The sequence below is a fragment of the Apium graveolens genome, chromosome 7 (genome assembly GCF_009905375.1).
Source record: "Apium graveolens cultivar Ventura chromosome 7, ASM990537v1, whole genome shotgun sequence".
Lineage (NCBI taxonomy): Eukaryota > Viridiplantae > Streptophyta > Magnoliopsida > Apiales > Apiaceae > Apium > Apium graveolens.
Window position 1 is genome coordinate 58,573,786 of NC_133653.1, and position 21,564 is coordinate 58,595,349.

The following is a 21,564-nucleotide window of genomic DNA, read 5'->3' on the forward strand; positions in this document are numbered from 1 at the left end:
GATTACATAGAAGTTGGAAGCCAAACAGAAGTAGAAGTCTAAAACAATATATTATTTTCCCCGACCCTGCGCGGCCGCTCAGCATTTCTGCGCGGGCGCGCAAGGCTGCTGCGCGACCGCTCAGCATTGCTGCGCGGGCGCGCAGGACCCTACTGGAAAATTTCCAGGTTTGCTCCGTTTCTTCACCGTAATCTGCCCGTTCTTTTCCTCTCGCAATGGTGAACACATGTCAAGGCTTATTCTTGATGATTCCTCCTCCGAAATGCAACTAATACCCTGAAATGCATAAACACTACAAAAACGCATCAAATACACAAAATACTTGATTTCAAGACACCAATTTAAGCCATTTTAAGACGTTCTAAGTGGTATAAAATGCCACTTATCACACCCCCAAACTTAAATCGATGCTTGTCCTCAAGCGTCACAGACTCAAAAACAAATAAAAATATGCATGAATGCAATCTATATGAAAATGCAACGATCCCCCTTACTACAATTAACCAACCAAATTGTCACGTCTCAACGAATGCAGTTAGACACTAAAGATCAAGAAACTCATACAAACGGACATACCGCCAGAAATGTGGTGTGTGCAAATGCTTAACAGATATGCTTCGGAACTAGACCAATTACTATGACTAGACTATCCTCAAGGCAATCCTACGATTATACAAAGAATAAAAATTCTAGGCACAAAGTGATATACAACACTACAAGAACTTTGGAGCTTACTACGGAATCGTGCTTTTTATTTACAACGCAAATGCTTATTTGACCGTGCAATGAGTGAGGTCCACAAAAGACTTATACAATGGTATCCATGTAACGAGCGTTAGGTTAGCGGATCCCAGACTCTAAAAGCCTTAGGTCACTAGGCACAAAGTCCCCTAAGAACTTAATAACTCGAATACCAAAGAGCCCACTCTTGATCAATTACGCAATTTTTTTTTTTTTTAACTCTGAGCAAGTGCGTTTCGCTCCATCTTGCTCAACCCTAGACTACTCGCATAACATGCGAGCCGGCTACTAGCCATTTGACGCCTAGCCACAACTAGCAACAAATTCCATTTTTACTCCATTTTTTTTTCTTTTTCATGCCTTTACCACTAAGAACCTATTATCAAATTCTAAGCATAATAAATAGATTATCCTCGAAAATAATCAGATCATAACAACAATCTAGTCCTTCAGCATTCTCTAAGACTTAGTGACAATACAAGTGCTTCTAGCATGCATATCAACCTACACAACTAAATATCACTTTAATGCTATCACTACACTCGCATCAATATCACAATTCAGTCGATAAATCATTGCAAAAGGGATCATGGTATATGCATGAGCTATATGATATGACAACAAATAAAGCTATATATAAAAAAAACTATATGGCAAAAATTATGCAACTATATGAACTAACTATCATGAATATGCAACTATATGACACACACAAAATATTCCTTAAATACCACCCCCAAACTTAAAATCTTCACTGTCCCCAGTGAAGGTAGTAGAAAGGAACACAGGGTATACCTACTCGGAGTCATCATCATCATCACCCTCAGTGGGTGGAGTATCAGGCGGCGGGTATGCAGAGTCCTCACCAAAAACTGGCCACTGGATATCAGCTCCAAGGCCTCGAAAAGCAGTCCCTAACGCAAGGGTGAGCTCCTGAGCAAACCTGCTCTGCGTCTCATACATGGCATCCATCCACCGTGAAAGCCTCCTATACTGGGCATCACCCATCCCAGCACCCTCCTGAGCTCTCGAAGAACTAGCCTCACCACGCCCTGGCCTGGCCATAGTAGCACCTCGTGCTGGACGCCCTCCTGGAAGACGATAACCCAGCCCATGCTCCTCAGGCTCACCACCGGTCCACTCCTGCATCCCATTCAGAGTGCCAAAATCTATAGGAGCTGCTGGCAACTGCAACTGCTCATGAGCCGGCCAGTTCACTCCTACTGCACGGCATAGCTTTGTAACCGTGGATGCATAAGGGATGTTCATATGCTTTGCTCCCCTCAAAAACTTCAGAATTCCTTGGTAGATAAACTCACCAAGGTCCACATAGTATTCCTCATTCAGAATTCCCCACAACAACTGTGCTCTCTCAACTGTGACCTCGTGTGCATGTGAAGAAGGCAAAATATTAGCACATATAAATGCGTTCCATGCACGGGCATACCTGTTCATTTGATCGCCAGAAAGTGACGATACTCATTATTGGCTGGACTGCGTTTCCAAACTGTGCCCGGTCGACAGAGAGTCGCACAAATCAAATCCAAGTCAAAATCCTCAGCAGTCTTTTCATTCCAGTTCTCCTCCTCGGGCTTCCTCTCTCGCTGTCCAATCACACGGCGAATCGCCGCAGGATGATAATCAACCGTCAGCCCACGAACTACAGAAAACCCATTCTTTTCAGCCTTCGCGTTCACGTAGAACTCGCAAACAACACTCATCGGTACTGCTTCGGGTGACTCACAAAAAGCTATCAACCCTTTCTCTACAATCATGGGCAACAACTCACCATCCCTCCCTGATGGTAAAAACCCCCTCTCTTTCAGAATTGGCTTCCCCAACAGCCTAGTGTACTCCTCCTCCACGGCTCTGTCAGTTAACCGAGGCCTTGCAGCAGTACCCCTTGATGAATCAGCAGTAGGAACTGTGCTGCTGCTGTCAATAGTGCGTGCTCTCTTGGGTGCCATTGATTTGTGAATAAAAGTGTGTAAGAACTGATTTTTGATGTTTTATGAGAGGGTTTAAGTGTAGGAAGTTGTGGGAGATATGTAGGATAGGTGTATGTATATATAGGGTGTGGAGTAGGTTAAATTAGATTAGGAGTGGGGTTGAGGGATAAAATCATGGGGTAATGGGAAAAGAATTCGTGGGTTTATGGGCTGTAATGGGTTTTTGTGTTTTTTTTTTTTTTCTGAACTGTAAAAAAAAAATTCTGGAACTCGACCCCTGCGCGGCCGCTCAGCATTTCTGCGCGGGCGCGCAGAGGGTCTCTGGAAATTTTTTTTTCAGCCCCTGTTTTCTGATTTTTTTCTGTTTTTGGATAGGTTATTAACTTCTAAGGGTTCCTGTAACAACAATTCATGGGTTGCCTCCCACGCAGTGCTTCTTTTTCGTCATTAGCTTGACGTTCCGTTCCTTTCTCACGTAGTCAACAAAATGGCACTAACCACCTCTCGGTTTGCCATGTCCCCATAGTAGTGCTTCAACCGCTGACCGTTAACCTTGAATGCTTGGTCCGAATCATTCTCAAAAATTTCCACCGCTCCATGTGGAAACACAATTTTGACAATAAAAGGTCCAGACCACCTTGATTTCAACTTCCCAGGAAAAAGTCGGAGCCGAGAGTTGAATAACAGAACTTGTTGCCCTGGCACAAACAACTTAGGATGTAGCTTCCTATCGTGCCACATTTTCACCTTTTCCTTATACATTTTGTTATTCTCGTACGCTTAAAGTCGAAATTCATCAAGTTCATTGAGCTGAAGCGTTCTTTTCTTACCAGCTGCATCTAAATCCAGGTTCAATTTCTTCAATGCCCAGTAGGCCTTATGCTCAAGCTCCGCCGGTAGATGACATCCCTTACCGTACACCAACTGAAACGGTGACATCCCAAGTGGAGTTTTGTATGCTGTTCTGTAAGCCCAAACAGCTTCATCGAGCTTTAAAGACCAATCCTTCCTTGATGGACAAACAACCTTCTCTAGAATGCGCTTTATCTCTCTGTTAGACACTTCCGCTTGACCATTTGTTTGCGGATGATAGGCAGCAGCTACTCGATGATTCACATTATAACGCTGCATCATAGAAGTGAACTTACGGTTGTAAAAATGCGATCCTTCATCACTTATGATTACCCGAGGTGTTCCAAACCTTGTGAAAATTTGCTTATGAAGAAAATTTAGCACTGCCTTTGCATCATTTGTCGGTAAAGCTTTAACTTCGACCCATTTTGAGACATAATCGACTGCCAACAAGATGTACTGATTATTGCAAGACGAGATAAAAGGCCCCATGAAATCGATTCCCCACACATCAAAGACCTCGACTTCAAGCATCACATTTAATGGCATCTCATCCTTCCTTGACAAATTTCCCACTCTTTGGCAACGATCACACCTTAAAACAAACTGATGAGCATCCTTGAACAAGGTGGGCCAGAAAAAACCTGCTTGCAGAATACGAGTTGCCGTTTTCTCACCTTCATAGTGTCCACCATAAACCGTGGAATGGCAGTCTCGTAATATCCCCTCCGTCTCACAGAACGGGATACATCTCCTGATGATCTGGTCAGCTCCCTGTCTAAACAAATATGGTTCATCCCACATATTCCACTTCACCTCATGCAGAAACTTCTTCTTTTGCGCGGATGTCAAATTGGGAGGCATTATATTGCTGACAAGATAGTTTACAATATCTGCAAACCATGGTTCTTCCTCCTGAATTGCAAACAACTGCTCATCCGGAAAAGATTCATTGATTAACGTCCTATCTTGTGAAGTAGAATCGGGATTCTCCAACCTAGAGAGATGGTCAGCTACTTGATTCTCGGTACCTGTTATATCTTTGATCTCTAACTCAAATTCCTGAAGTAAAAGCACCCAACGAATGAGTCTCGGCTTCGAATCCTTCTTAGAAACCAGATAGCGAATAGCTGCATGATCAGTGAATACTGTCATTTTCGTACCAAGCAGATAAGATCAAAATTTCTCACAGCCAAAGACTATAGCCAAAAGCTCCTTCTCAGTAGTGGTGTAGTTCAATTGGGCCCCATTTAAAGTCTTACTCGCATAGTAGACCACATGGAAGAGATTTTTCTTGCGCTGTCCCAGAACTGCACCTACCGCATAGTCACTCGCATCACACATCATCTCAAACGGTTCTGTCCAATCTGGTGCTGTAATAACTGGGGCCGTGATCAAACTCTCCTTGAGAGTCTCGAATGCTGTCAAACATTCATCATCAAATTTGAAAGGCACATCTTTCTCAAGTAAATTGCATAACGGCTTAGATATCTTTGAAAAGTCCTTGATGAATCGCCGATAAAAACCCGCATGACCGAGAAAACTACGGATTCCTTTCACTGAATTAGGTGGGGGAAGATTTTCAATGACTCCCACCTTGGCCTTGTCCACCTCCAGACCTTTGCTAGAGACCTTATGCCCAAGGATAATGCCTTCACGCACCATAAAATGACATTTCTCCCAATTAAGCACCAAATTAGTTTCCACGCATCTTTTGAGTACGGCGCGCAGATTATTCAAGCATTCATCATATGAGTGTCCAAAGATGGAGAAGTCATCCATGAACACTTCGACGTTATTTCCAATCATGTCAGAGAATATAGCCATCATACATCTCTGAAAGGTGGCCGGGGCGCCACATAACCCAAACGAAACTCTACGAAAAGCAAATGTGCCAAATGGACAAGTGAAGGTAGTCTTTTCCTGATCCTCTGGTGCAATATAAATCTGATTATACCCGGAATACCCATCCAGAAGACAAAAATACTCATGTCCCGCCAATCTGTCAAGCATTTGATCAATGAATGGGAGAGGGAAGTGATCATTTCTTGTGGCTTTGTTCAATTTTCTATAATCCATGCATACTCTCCATCCTGTAACTGTTCGAGTAGGGATGAGCTCATTCTTTTCATTTGCGACCACAGTGATACCTCCCTTCTTAGGAACACATTGTACAGGGCTCACCCACGAGCTGTCAGAAATAGGATAAATGATGCCTGCATCTAGCCATTTCAGAATTTCTTTCTTCACCACCTCCTTCATGATTGGGTTCAGTCTTCACTGTTGTTCCACAGTTGGCTTACTACCTTCCTCTAACAGAATTTTATGCATACAATATGAGGGACTTATCCCCTTGATGTTTGCTATAGTCCATCCTATAGCCGATTTGAATTCTCTCAAAATCCTTAAGAGCTTGTCTTCCTCACTACCTGAAAGGTCAGCTGAAATAATAACAGGTAACGTAGATGAATCACCTAAAAAGGCATACCTCAAGTGTTCAGGTAATGGTTTGAGCTCTAAGGTAGGCGCTTCCTCTATTGATGGTTTGAGCTTCCCTTCAGTGTTCTTGAGGTCAGAAGTACCAAGAGATTCAAATGGTATATCTAGCTTTCGCTTCCAGGGAGAAGCGTTCAGATATTGTAATTGCTCGTTGCTCTCTTCATCATCACTATCAAATTCCCCCACTAAGGCCTTTTCCAATGCATCAGACATTAGCATGTGATCGAGTTCCGAAGTAACCGCAAAATCAATCACATCCACTTTTAAGCACTCCTCATCTTCTGTAGGGAATTTCATTGCCTTGAATACGTTGAAGGTCACATCCTGATCTTGAACCCGCATAGTAAGTTCTCCTTTTTACACATCTATCAAGGTACGGCCAGTCGCCAAGAAAGGCCTCCCCAAGATTATGGGAATCTTTTTATCTTCCTCAAAATCCAGAATAACAAAATCAGCAGGAAAGAAGAGCTTATCCACCTTGACGAGCACATCCTCAACTATGCCCCTTGGGTAAGTAATGGAACGGTCCGCCAATTGTAGCGACATGTATGTGGGTTTTGGATCAGGTAGGTCCAGCTTTTTAAAGATCGACAACGGTATCAGATTAATGCTTGCTCCCAAATCACAAAGGCACTTGTCAAAAGTTAGATTGCCAATGGTGCAAGGAATGGTGAAGCTTCCTGGATCTTTCAGTTTTGGTGGTAACTTTTGTTGCAGAACCGCGCTGCATTCTTCCGTGAGAGCAACGGTTTCAAGGTCATCCAGTTTCACCTTCCTTGAAAGAATAGTCTTCATAAACTTCGCATAACTAGGCATTTGTTCCAGAGCCTCAGCGAAAGGTATATTGATGTGAAGTTTCTTGAACACCTCCAGAAACTTCCCGAACTGTCTATCCAGCTTTTGTTGCTGCAATCTCTTAGGAAAAGGTGGTGGAGGATAGAGCTGTTTCTCCCCTGTATTAGCCTCAGACAGAGTGTGTTCAACAGTAGTCTTCCTTGGTTCCGCCGCTTTCTCCCTTTGCTTAGATTCTTCATCTCGAACTTCAGCTTCGACTTCTTTTGCCTTTTCAGCATCAGCTACTTTTCCAGACCTTAAGGTAATAGCCTTGACTTGCTCTTTAGCTTCCTTCCTGCCTGGTACTTCCGTGTCACTGGGAAGAGTGCCAGGTTGACGATTGAGCACTGCATTGGCTAATTGACCGATTTGATTTTCCAAGGTCTTGATAGAAACCGCCTGACTCTTGCACAACAGCTTAAGTTCCTCAAAATCAGCACTAGTAGGTGCAGTTGCACTTCCCTGTTGAGGATATGATTGTCTTGTAGCATACTGTTGTGGTTGCTGGAATCCAGGTGGGTTAAACTGTTTACTCACTCCTTGTTGATATGGTGGCTGAATAGCATTCTGATTATTTCCCCAGCTGAAATTTGGATGATTTTTGTTGTTAGGATGATAGGTCGCTGGCACAGGCTGCTGTTGTCGCTGATAATTATTCACATACTGAACAGATTCGTTGAAAAGAGAACACTGATCCGTAGCATGAGAACCTGCACAAAGCTCACAAACCATAGCTATTTGATTAACTCCATACGTAGCCAAAGAATCAACCTTCATTGATAGCGCTTGGAGCTGGGCTGCAATAGCGGTGGCTGCATCAACTAATAGAATACCTGCTACCTTGCCTGATGTCATCCTCTGAGTTGGGTTTTGATGCTCATTTGCAGCCATCGTCTCAATAAGATTGTACGCCTCAGTATAGCTTTTAGCCCATAAGGCGCCTCCAGCTGCTGCATCGAGCATGGGCCGAGATTGAGCCCCCAAACCATTATAAAAACCAGTGATTACCATCCAATCCGGCATTTCATGATTTGTGTAACGACCGAGGAATTACGCTTGTATTATATTATAATAATAATAAATTATGTGTATTATTATGTGATTAAATGTGTTAAGTCGTTGAACCCTGACTGCTATGTGTTATGTGTTGGTTGTTTTGATCCAAACGTGTTTTGGATATTTATTGAACGTTTTATCGTCAGTTATATATATTATATTAAAACCTGTACAGCTCAAAACTATGTTTTAAAAGCCCGTATTTCAAACAAAATCATTGGCCCTATTTTGCCAAAAATGCCCTATACCGTATCGCTATTCTGAACCCCTAGATGTTTTTCAAATTGACCTTTTTCGCGAAAAACGACTTTTCCGGACCCCTTCGGGTACCAAAAACCCCACAAAAATCACATTTCTATTTTTATATGATTATGAAATTATCATATATCATTTTTCTTTGTATTTTTGTATTTTCCACAATTTTTGGGAATTTTTAGTATTTATTTTGTATTTATTGGATATTTAAAAATTCAATATTAATACCCAAAAATTATAAAAAATTGGGGCCAAATATTTTTAATAGGAGTGTAATTAGACCCTTAATTTCATTTAGGGGTATTATTTTCATAAATATAAATATCAGAATTGTTATTAATTTTTTTCAGTTAATTAATATTAAAAATCAGAAAATTAAGAAAAGGGGAATTAGGGTTCTTGAGTGTTCTTGCGGATCAAAGCCAATTTGATCGTGATAGGAGTGTCAGAAATCGAAGTGTGAGTAACCGATTTGAAGCCCGAAGCCTATTCTATCAGATTATCACGTCAAAATCATCATCAGAGGTATCGATTTTTATTTTATAATTTTCGGATTTAAACTCGAATTAGGGGTTCTTATTTGATTGATTGTTAGATGTTTTCGTTGCCATAAGCTTGTAGATCGTTGAATCCTCGATCGATTGGTACCAGTTTTGTATGTTTTGGTTTCCGTTTTAGCGTCGCCGGAATGCCGCCGCCGCCGCCCTGTTCCTGAGTTTTCCGGTATCGTTAACAGCAGAGGAAGGAGGAGGAAGGATGTTACGTTGCTATGGTGTTGCTCTTAGTTGAAAATGTGAAGAAACGAGGTGTCTTCGTGGTTCGCTTGTTCGATTCAAAGTCGCCGGAAAACAGCCCGCCGGCGTCGGGTTGAGTTCAGGCAGCCGCTGTTCTTCATCAACCCGGAGTCGACCCGGTTTCGACCCGGGAAACGACCCGGGATTGATCCTTACAACCCTAACCCCTTTCCCTGTTGTGTGTTTTTGATAAATTAATTATTTATTTATATTTTAGTATAATAAAATTTGTTTTTAATAATTCTAAAAAGTAAATAAAAATTAGATTTAAATTCTGAAAAATAGTATTATTAATTTCTAAATTATTTTATTAATTTATAAATTCGAATTTAATTATTTAATTAATTATTTAATTATTTATCTAATTATTTATTAGTTATCTAATTAATTAATAATTGGGTAATTAATTAATAATTAGGTAATTAATTAATAAATAAGAATTAGAAATAATTAAGTGATATGATTAATAATCTAATAATTAGTTAATAATGCGAATAGTAATTCGATAATTAGAATTAGTATTCGAGCGATAGTTATTCGAATAATATTGTAGTGATTATTTGTATCGTATAATTAAATACCGATAACTAATTAATTAACGAATCGTATAAGTTTCAGTAATAATGTAATAGTTCGATAATTATGTGAGGATTACGAGTAGCTCGTATTTATACGAGTAATTAATCGTTGAGTTAGATTATAATTCGAGCACATAGTAGATATTCGATAAATAGCGTATCCGTTAATAGAATCGATTGATTATTTGTAAATAATCGATCTGATCGAGTAAGTATTAATAATTAGTAAATTAGTGTAATAAATTGTAATTAATCCTAATAATTAGGGATTAATTATTTTAAAATGCAATAATTATTAAATAATTATCTAAAAATATAATTAAGGATTATTTAATTATAATTCATTATTTATAATTAGTTATTAATTAATTAAATCTTGTTTAATTCATAATAATTAAACCGTTAGTCCGATTTGAGCAAAACGAAGACCTCTAGACTCAGAAAAATGAGACGAATCCAATAAAAATGGTTGTAAGTTATAATTTCTTCCGGAAGAGAGTGATCTTGTGATAATTAATAGTTCGTAGGTCCTAGTAGGGATATAACTGAGTTGAATAAATCCCGAAAAATTATAATAAAATCAGATACGACTAGTAATGCAGGTATAAGCCCAGAATTGATTCTAAAAATAATTATAAATCTAGAAATTAATTATGTGCTTTACGTGCTACGTGCTTTATGTGATTATGTGAATAGATGTGCTGTATAAATGTATGTATATATATATGCGAGGCAGATAGAAACGCATGGGTAGACTGATAAGGTTGCGTGATATCAATTCAAGATACACGTATATAGTAAATTATCTAAACACCTATCTTTCCATGATTTGTTCAGTGTTAGCAAGGCAGAGCAAGCTAGGGTCAGAAGGCAGTGAGTTAAACCAGGTTAAGTACGCGCAAGGCAAGTTTTTCCCCTATTCTAAATTCAGAATAGTGATTTATATTTCCTTTCTATCGTATCGATTCTCTTTGCTAATCATTGTTCATATACACTGTTACCTATTTATTATCACTTGTTCCATTTCATTTCAATTCTTGATTTACCCAATTTATTGAATTCCCTGTTCATATTTCAATTCCTTTACCCAATTTATAGTCTGGTATATCCTGGTGTTGGGATCTATCAATAGCATTCTGATTATTCCGGATGCTAAGCCTTGGACTGGATGGTTACTTTACGGGCTGGGTTTTACCCAGACCATTATTTAATAGGCCATAGTTGCCTGAGTACTCCTAATGTTGGTTGGGTCTATGCAGTTGGGTATAGATCCGCACTATATTCTGACTGATTAGCAGGTTATAGTGCATATGTTGGTTCTTGTTTCCAGTCTTGTTCATTTGGCACTCGCCATCATTGGCAAATTATTATTATATACAGATACAGATGGTTGTTCAAACCAGCAGCTTATTGGTTCATTTATTTCTCTCTCTTTATAATATATATATATATTGTTGCAGGCTTGTTGAGCAATTTTGGCTCATTTCTTTTATTGTCACTCCTATTGTTTTACAGTTAAGGTAGAGAATGAAACCCATCAGGACCCTCATAGTCAAGAAGCGAGTCAAGCAGCGGGACCCTCTTATACCAAGAGTGTTCCTTCCTATTCCCGAAGAGAGTTTTGAATTGCCAGATCAGGTGTAGCAGGATAAGTAGTAATGTTGGGTTGAATAAAAGTGTTGTGTAGTTTGAATAAAAGATTGCGTAGTGAAACTGTAGATAGAATAAAGTTTTGTAATAAAGAGAGTTCTTGAGACAGTTTTATTTAGTTGGGTTTGTAATAAAGTGTAGTGCATGATTCTTGTTTCCAAACTCAAACCTTAAAAGATCCTGAGTAGTGATAGTTCGGGGTAATTATTATATTTATATTCCGCTTGTGCAGGTATAGTTGGTAATTGTTGTTAATAATGCCCCAAATCTATACCCCAGATTTGGAGGGTGTTATAGTTGGCATCAGAGCTTAGGATTGACCTTGGAAAACAAGAATGTTAGGGTTAAGATAAGATAGGAAAATAAGGTAGGATGAGAGTAAGAGTGTTAGGACTGTTTGTCTATGTGATTAGAAGTTATGAGTTATAGAATTGTGATTTGATTGTTTTTATGTTATTATTTTTATGTATATTAGATGGCTTCTTTATCATCGTCTACGGAGAGGACCGAGACAGATCCAGTGGATGCACCGATAGTAGCCCCAGTGTCAGAGCAGATCTTACCTCCATTGCCACCTGAGCCAGCACCAGAGATACCACTTCCTCCGGAGGTACCAGGTTTTGCAGATTATTTTCCATACGTTGAGCCAGAAATACCAGATATTCCACCATTAGAGTTTCCGATGTTTGATATTCCTGATATGGTTGATCTTCCGCAGTGGGAGGATGTAGAGCCTCAGATTCATATGCCACCAGTCGAGATTCCAGAGATGCCACCGATGGAGCCAGAGGCAGAGCCGCCCGTGTATGCGCCTATGGAGCAGCCTGTCTTATTTCCTGCCCCATTAGCTATTTATGCACCTGTTCCAGGAGTTTATCAGTTTCCTCAGCCAGAGTTTATGGATGAGATCGTGGTGGATGGACCATTACCTTCTCGAGGGTCCAGCACCGATCTTCATGAGCATCATACCGTGACTTACCAGCGCTTTGAGGCAGAGAGGGAGGAGAGGATTAGATGGCAGAACCAGTGTAGGGAGATCCTTGGGTTGTATGAGACACAGACGGATGGTCCTGTCAGAGCATTACGACCGGATTATATACTGAGAGAGAGACTACATCATATTCACCGGGTTAGTTCGCAGCAGCTTACTGATTTGAGACAGCAGGATCTTAGTGCGGAGACAGCATATCGCAGAGCATTGGGACTTACCGAGGCAGTGCTAGAGGCAGTGCAGGAGGAGTTGAGCCATGTACCACCAGGATTTTGAGATCAGCAGATCGATGAGTGCTGTATTATGTATATTTTATAGATAGAGGCAGTATAGTATTGTATGAGTGTAGCTACTGACTCTGACTGGTAGTAGTAGCAGTACGACTGTTATATCATAGGTTTTTGTATCAAGCACTGACACCAGTAGCTGGTGTTCTACCTATATATATATGAGATAATCTTTTGCACATTTTCTTTATTTTATTTCCAGTCATTTAAACATTTACATTTATTTCAGTACCATTGCATATTTACAAATGTAGTTTTATTCACGATCATGTTGTAAAAAAAAAAAAAAAATTTTTAAAACATATCATACTGTTTTATCTATTCAGTTATTTAATAAGTTATTTTATTTCTCGAATCGACTGTTTTAATATATGTTTAATATACTATTATTAAATAAGATCCATTATTTATTTACCAGAAAAATGGCACCTAAGAGAAAAGCGCAGCCCGACTCATCGAATGGAAACACCGATGGCCAAAACAATAATAAACAGATGGATCAGATGTTTAATCTCATGCAACAGCAGATGTTGATGATGCAACAACAAATGCAGCAGCAGCAACAGCAGTTCCAGCAACAGATGTTACAGCAAGCCGCTCATCCAGGACATCAAATACCACCAGCAGCACCTATGATTACTTTCAAGCAATTTCAGTCGGTGAAGCCACCGGAATTTATGGGTTCCACAGATCCTACAAAAGCGAGAGCTTGGCTGAAAGAGATGGAAAAGGCTTTTTCGTAGGTAAAGGTTGAGGAAGAGCAGAAGACAGATTTCGCTAGCTATTTTCTAAAAGGCGAAGCTAATTACTGGTGGGAATCAAAGAAAGCTTTGGAAGAAGGTATGGTGACCTGGAACAGATTCACTGATCTTTTCTTGGAGAAATATTTTCCTTGTTTTATGAAGAACCAGATGGAGATCAAGTTCCTGGAGCTGAAACAAGACAACTTATCGGTTGCGGATTATGAGATTAAGTTTACTGAATTGGCAAGGTTTGTTCCTGAGCAGGTGGATACGGACGAGAAGCGGGCCAAGAGATTTCAGCAAGGACTGAAACCATGGATTCGTAGCAGGGTAGCTGTGTTTGAATTGACAACTTATATGGCTGTTGTTCAGAAGGCTATGATTATTGAAGGAGAAAGCGAAGCAGCTCAGAAAGAGAAAGGACCAGGAAATTTTCAGAATCGTTTCAACAAAAGGCCGGGATTTCAAGCTCGGGGAAAAGTAAATTTCAAAAGGCCAGAGCAGAACAATCAGAGGATGGGAAATCGACTTCCAGCCCCAATTCAGTAGAGACTTATCCGACCGCTTATACCTGATTGCAGAACGTGTGGTAGAAAGCATACAGGAGTTTGCAACAAGCTAAATGTTACGTGTTTCAAGTGCAAGCAAAGGGGACACTATTCTGGAGAATGTCCAATGGGAAAGGCAGAAGTTACTTGTTTCCAATGTGGGAGAAAAGGACATATCGCCAAAGACTGCAGAGGAATTGCAATGGCTGCCAGTATTCCAAGAATTTTAGCATTACCTCCACCTCCACTACCACAGCAAAATCAGCCCAGAGCAAAGACTTTCAACATGTCAATGAAGGAAGCGGTACAGAGTCCGAATGTGGTTGCAGGTACACTCCCTGTAAATTCCGTAAATGCTTTGGTATTGATTGATTCAGGAGCTACTAGATCTTTTATTTCTGAAGCTTTTATCTCTAAGATAGATTGTGAGATTCAGTGGTTGGATGAAGTGTTAGTCATAAAATTAGCGAATAATGATCAGGTTGCAGTAGATCGAGTATGTCCGAGCTGTGATATTGAGATAGGGAGATGTCATTTTTCAGTTGATTTGATACCTTTTAGGTTAGGGGAGTTTGATATTATTTTAGGAATGGATTGGCTGTCTAGTAATAATGCTCAAATTGATTGTGCGAATAAGAGAGTGAAATTGCAAACTGAAGAAAATGAAACGGTAATATTTAAAGGTGAGGAGCAAAAGCAGAAATTCCTATCAATAATGCAGACGAGAAGATTGCTACGTCAAGGATGTCAAGCTTATTTAGCCTATGTACGGGATATGGATAAGGGAAATTTGAAGATTGAAGATATTCCTGTAGTTTGTGAATTTCTTGATGTTTTTCCAGACGAATTACCAGGACTTCCACCAGATCGAGAAATCGAATTCACTATTGACTTGACGCCAGGGACTGAACCAATTTCGAAAGGTCCATATCGAATGGCACCTGTTGAAATGAGGGAATTAGCAAAGCAGTTGCAAGAACTTCTTGACAAAGGAATTATAAGGCCAAGTGTATCCCCATGGGGTGCGCCAGTATTGTTCGTGAAAAAGAAGGATGGTAGTATGCGACTGTGTATTGATTATCGTGAGCTGAACAAGTTAACTATCAAGAATAAATATCCTTTACCTCGTATTGATGATTTATTTGATCAACTAAAAGGAGCAGCATGGTTTTCGAAAATCGACCTACGATCAGGCTATCATCAGTTAAAGATCAAGGCCGAAGATATTCCAAAGACAACGTTTAGAACAAGGTACAGACACTATGAATTTCTTGTAATGGCTTTTGGATTGACGAATGCACCTGCAGCGTTTATGGATTTGATGAATCGAATATTCAAGAAGTATTTGGATAAGTTTATCATTATATTTATTGATGACATCTTGATCTATTCAAAGACGGAAGAAGAGCATGCAGCGCATTTAAGAACGACATTGGAGATATTACGGAAGGAGCAGCTTTATGCAAAATTTTCCAAATGCGAATTTTGGTTGAAAGAAGTGCAGTTTCTAGGGCACATCATCAGCAGAGAAGGCATTCAAGTTGATCCAGCAAAGATTGAAGCTGTGTTGAATTGGGAAAGACCAAAGACGCCGACAGAGGTTCGAAGTTTCTTAGGTTTGGCAGGATATTATCGAAGATTTGTTAAAGATTTTGCGAAAATAGCAACACCGCTGACCAAGTTAACTCGACAAAGTAAAAAGTTCGAATGGAATAGTAAGTGTGAAGAAAGTTTTCAAGAGTTGAAGAATCGGTTGGTGACGGCACCAGTATTAGTACTGCCAGACGAGCAAGGAAATTTTGTTATTTACAGTGACGCTTCATATCATGGTTTAGGATGTGTGTTGATGCAACATGGTAACGTCATTGCATATGCGTCGAGATAACTTAAACCTCATGAGCAGAAATATCCTACGCATGATCTGGAATTGGCAGCAATTGTATTTGCATTGAAGCTTTGGAGACATTATCTGTACGGTGAAAAATGTGAAATCTACACGGATCATAAAAGTCTGAAGTATATCTTCACGCAAAAGGAACTGAACATGCGACAATGTCGATGGCTGGAATTGATTAAAGATTACGATGTTACAATCAGTTATCATCCAGGAAAAGCAAATGTTGTAGCGGATGCGCTAAGCAGAAAAGAGAGATTGAATCGGTTAACTTCATGCGAAGAATTGGCCAGGGAATTCGACAAATTGGAAATCGAGATTCGTATTCCCAATGAATCTGCAGGAACTATCTACGCTATGACTTTCCAACCAGAATTGCTGGAAAAGATTCGCTGTTGTCAAGAAGAAGTGATGAGTCAAGACGATAACTTAACAGGAGAAGAGATTACAACTCAGAAAGATAATGAAGGAATTTTACGCTTTGCATCGAGAATCTGGATCCCTAACGTGGCAGAATTAAAAGAAGAAATTATGCGAGATGCGCACAATTCGAAGTATTCCATTCATCCAGGAAGCACGAAAATGTATCGCGATTTGAAGGAAAACTTTTGGTGGCCGAATATGAAGAAGGAGATAGCAGAATGGGTGAGTAAATGCTACACATGCCAGCGAGTTAAAGCAGAACACCAACGTCCGAGTGGGTTATTGCAACCATTAGACATTCCAGAATGGAAATGGGAACATCTAGCGATGGATTTTGTGGTAGGACTACCGAGGACTAGGGCAAATCATGATGCGATATGGGTAATCATTGATAGACTTACGAAGTCGGCACATTTTCTACCAATTAATGAAAGATTTTCGTTCGACAAATTAGTGCACATGTATCTCAAAGAAATTGTGATGCGTCATGGAGTACCAGTATCAATTGTATCGGATCGAGATCCTCGTTTCAATTCAAGATTTTGGAGACAATTCCAAGAATGTCTAGGAACGAAGTTGAATATGAGTACAGCTTATCATCCGCAAACTGACGGCCAAAGTGAAAGGACAATTCAAACGATTGAAGACATGCTACGAGTTTGTGCGATCGATTTTGAAGGCAGTTGGGATGAACATTTACCCCTAGTGGAATTTTCTTATAATAATAGCTATCACGCCAGTATTGGAATGCCACCGTATGAAGCATTATATGGGAGGAAATGTAGATCACCCGTGCATTGGGATGAAGTTGGAGAACGCAAGATTTTGGGTCCAGAATTAATTCAGCAGACAAAAGAAAAGATTAATCTTATTCAAAAATGAATCGAGGCAGCACAAAACAGACAAAGCAGATATGCAAACCAAGCCAGGAAGGATATGGACTATCAGGAAGGAGAACACGTATTGCTCAAAATATCGCCATGGAAAGGATTGACCAGATTTGGCAATAAAGGGAAATTGAAGCCACGATACGTTGGACCATTTGAAATTTTGAAGAAAATTGGGAAGGTTGCGTACGAGTTAGCTCTACCACCCCATATGCAGCACATTCACAACGTATTTCATGTATCTATGCTTAAGAGGTATAATCCTGATACAAGGCATGTAATAGAGTATGAACCAGTAGAACTTCAGGCAGATTTGTCCTATGTAGAACTACCAATAAGAATTCTAGATAGGCAAGAGAGGGTATTAAGAAATAAGTCTGTGTCATTAGTGAGAGTTTTATGGAGAAACCCAGTGGTTGAAGAATCAACCTGGGAGCTTGAAAGTGAAATGCTAGAAAAGTATCCTCAGTTATTTGCATAATTAGATTCTGAGGACATAATCTTGTTAAGGGGGGAGAATGTAACGACCGAGGAATTACGCTTGTATTATATTATAATAATAATAAATTATGTGTATTATTATGTGATTAAATGTGTTAAGTCGTTGAACCCTGACTGCTATGTGTTATGTGTTGGTTGTTTTGATCCAAACGTGTTTTGGATATTTATTGAACGTTTTATCGTCAGTTATATATATTATATTAAAACATGTACAGCTCAAAACTATGTTTTAAAAGCCCGTATTTCAAACAAAATCATTGGCCCTATTTTGCCAAAAATGCCCTATACCGTATCGCTATTCTGAACCCCTAGATGTTTTACAAATTGACCTTTTTCGCGAAAAACGACTTTTCTGGACCCCTTCGGGTACCAAAAACCCCACAAAAATCACATTTCTATTTTTATATGATTATGAAATTATCATATATCATTTTTCTTTGTATTTTTGTATTTTTCACAATTTTTGGGAATTTTTAGTATTTATTGAATATTTAAAAATTCAATATTAATACCCAAAAATTATAAAAAAATTGGGGCCAAATATTTTTAATAGGAGTGTAATTAGACCCTTAATTTTATTTAGGGGTATTATTTTCATAAATATAAATATCAGAATTGTTATTAATTTTTTTCAGTTAATTAATATTAAAAATCAGAAAATTAAGAAAAGGGGAATTAGGGTTCTTGAGTGTTCTTGCGGATCAAAGCCAATTTGATCGTGATAGGAGTGTCAGAAATCGAAGTGTGAGTAACCGATTTGAAGCCCGAAGCCTATTCTATCAGATTATCACGTCAAAATCATCATCAGAGGTATCGATTTTTATTTTATAATTTTCGGATTTAAACTCGAATTAGGGGTTCTTATTTGATTGATTGTTAGATGTTTTCGTTGCCATAAGCTTGTAGATCGTTGAATCCTCGATCGATTGGTACCAGTTTTGTATGTTTTGGTTTCCGTTTTAGCGTCGCCGGAACGCCGCCGCCGCCGCCCTGTTCCTGAGTTTTCTGGTATCGTTAACAGCAGAGGAAGGAGGAGGAAGGATGTTACGTTGCTATGGTGTTGCTCTTAGTTGAAAACGTGAAGAAACGAGGTGTCTTCGTGGTTCGTTTGTTCGATTCGAAGTCGCCGGAAAACAGCCTGCCGGCGTCGGGTTCAGTTCAGGCAGCCGCTGTTCTTCATCAACCCGGAGTCGACCCGGTTTCGACCCGGGATTGATCCTTACAACCCTAACCCCTTTCCCTGTTGTGTGTTTTTGATAAATTAATTATTTATTTATATTTTAGTATAATAAAATTTGTTTTTAATAATTCTAAAAAGTAAATAAAAATTAGATTTAAATTCTGAAAAATAGTATTATTAATTTCTAAATTATTTTATTAATTTATAAATTCGAATTTAATTATTTAATTAATTATTTAATTATTTATCTAATTATTTATTAGTTATCTAATTAATTAATAATTGGGTAATTAATTAATAATTAGGTAATTAATTAATAAATAAGAATTAGAAATAATTAAGTGATATGATTAATAATCTAATAATTAGTTAATAATGCGAATAGTAATTCGATAATTAGAATTAGTATTCGAGCGATAGTTATTCGAATAATATTGTAGTGATTATTTGTATCGTATAATTAAATACCGATAACTAATTAATTAACGAATCGTATAAGTTTCAGTAATAATGTAATAGTTCGATAATTATGTGAGGATTACGAGTAGCTCGTATTTATACGAGTAATTAATCATTGAGTTAGATTATAATTCGAGCACATAGTAGATATTCGATAAATAGCGTATCCGTTAATAGAATCGATTGATTATTTGTAAATAATCGATCTGATCGAGTAAGTATTAATAATTAGTAAATTAGTGTAATAAATTGTAATTAATCCTAATAATTAGGGATTAATTATTTTAAAATGCAATAATTATTAAATAATTATCTAAAAATATAATTAAGGATTATTTAATTATAATTCATTATTTATAATTAGTTATTAATTAATTAAATCTTGTTTAATTCATAATAATTAAACCGTTAGTCCGATTTGAGCAAAACGAAGACCTCTAGACTCAGAAAAATGAGACTAATCCAATAAAAATGGTTGTAAGTTATAATTTCTTCCGGAAGAGAGTGATCTTGTGATAATTAATAGTTCGTAGGTCCTAGTAGGGATATAACTGAGTTGAATAAATCCCGAAAAATTATAATAAAATCAGATACGACTAGTAATGCAGGTATAAGCCCAGAATTGATTCTAAAAATAATTATAAATCTAGAAATTAATTATGTGCTTTACGTGCTACGTGCTTTATGTGATTATGTGAATAGATGTGCTGTATAAATGTATGTATATATATATGCGAGGCAGATAGAAACGCATGGGTAGACTGATAAGGTTGCGTGATATCAATTCAAGATACACGTATATAGTAAATTATCTAAACACCTATCTTTCCATGATTTGTTCAGTGTTAGCAAGGCAGAGCAAGCTAGGGTCAGAAGGCAGTGAGTTAAACCAGGTTAAGTACGCGCAAGGCAAGTTTTTCCCCTATTCTAAATTCAGAATAGTGATTTATATTTCCTTTCTATCGTATCGATTCTTTTTGCTAATCATTGTTCATATACACTGTTACCTATTTATTATCACTTGTTCCATTTCATTTCAATTCTTGATTTACCCAATTTATTGAATTCCCTGTTCATATTTCAATTCCTTTACCCTTGTTACATATAGTCTGGTATATCCTGGTGTTGGGATATATCAATAGCATTCCGATTATTCCGGATGCTAAGCCTTGGACTGGATGGTTACTTTACGGGCTGGGTTTTACCCAGACCATTATTTAATAGGCCATAGTTGCCTGAGTACTCCTAATGTTGGTTGGGTCTATGCAGTGGGGTATAGATCCGCACTATATTCTGACTGATCAGCAGGTTATAGTGCATATGTTGGTTCTTGTTTCCAGTCTTGTTCATTTGGCACTCGCCATCATTGGCAAATTATTATTATACACAGATACAGATGGTTGTTCAAACCAGCAGCTTATTGGTTCATTTATTTCTCTCTCTTTATAATATATATATATATTGTTGCAGGCTTGTTGAGCAATTTTGGCTCATTTCTTTTATTGTCACTCCTATTGTTTTACAGTTAAGGTAGAGAATGAAACCCATCAGGACCCGCATAGTCAAGAAGCGAGTCAAGCAGCGGGACCCTCTTATACCAAGAGTGTACCTTCCTATTCCCGAAGAGAGTTTTGAATTGCCAGATCAGGTGTAGCAGGATAAGTAGTAATGTTGGGTTGAATAAAAGTGTTGTGTAGTTTGAATAAAAGATTGCGTAGTGAAACTGTAGATAGAATAAAGTTTTGTAATAAAGAGAGTTCTTGAGACAGTTTTATTTAGTTGGGTTTGTAATAAAGTGTAGTGCATGATTCTTGTTTCCAAACTCAAACCTTAAAAGATCCTGAGTAGTGATAGTTCGGGGTAATTATTATATTTATATTCCGCTTGTGCAGGTATAGTTGGTAATTGTTGTTAATAATGCCCCAAATCTATACCCCAGATTTGGAGGGTGTTATAATGTGGACATTTTCTCAACATTTCCTTGTAGCGTTCCCAAGCCTCGCACATAGATTCTGTAGGTTGCTGCGCAAACTGAGTAAGAGCACTCCTCATCGCAGCAGTCTTTGCCATTGGATAAAACTTCACCAGAAAGTTTTGCGCAAGATCTTGCCACGTAGTGATTGACCCAGCTGGTTCAGAATGTAACCAGTCTTTAGCCTTATCCCTCAGTGAGAATGGGAAAAACCTCAACTTGATAGCCTCATCAGTCACACCATTATACTTAAAAGTGCTGCAGATCTCGACAAAATTCCTTATGTGCATGTTGGGGTCTTCAGTTGCCGCTCCTCCAAAAGAAACAGAATTCTGCACCATCTGAATAGTGCCCGGCTTGATTTCAAAGGTGTTAGCTTGAATAGCCGGATGAAGGATGCTTGACTGAATGTCATCAATTTTAGGCCGAGAAAAATCCATAAGAGCTGGATCAGCTTGAACAATATGATCT

General features: G+C 38.5%; 1 non-coding gene across 1 annotated transcript; it reads left to right on the top strand.

Annotated features, from left to right (window-relative positions):
• The first annotated feature begins 21,069 nt into the window (after positions 1–21,069).
• Positions 21,070–21,176, top strand: LOC141675872 (small nucleolar RNA R71). Its single transcript, XR_012556500.1, has one exon. It is a non-coding gene; the product is annotated as a small nucleolar RNA R71 (small nucleolar RNA).
• Positions 21,177–21,564: the final 388 nt, after the last annotated feature.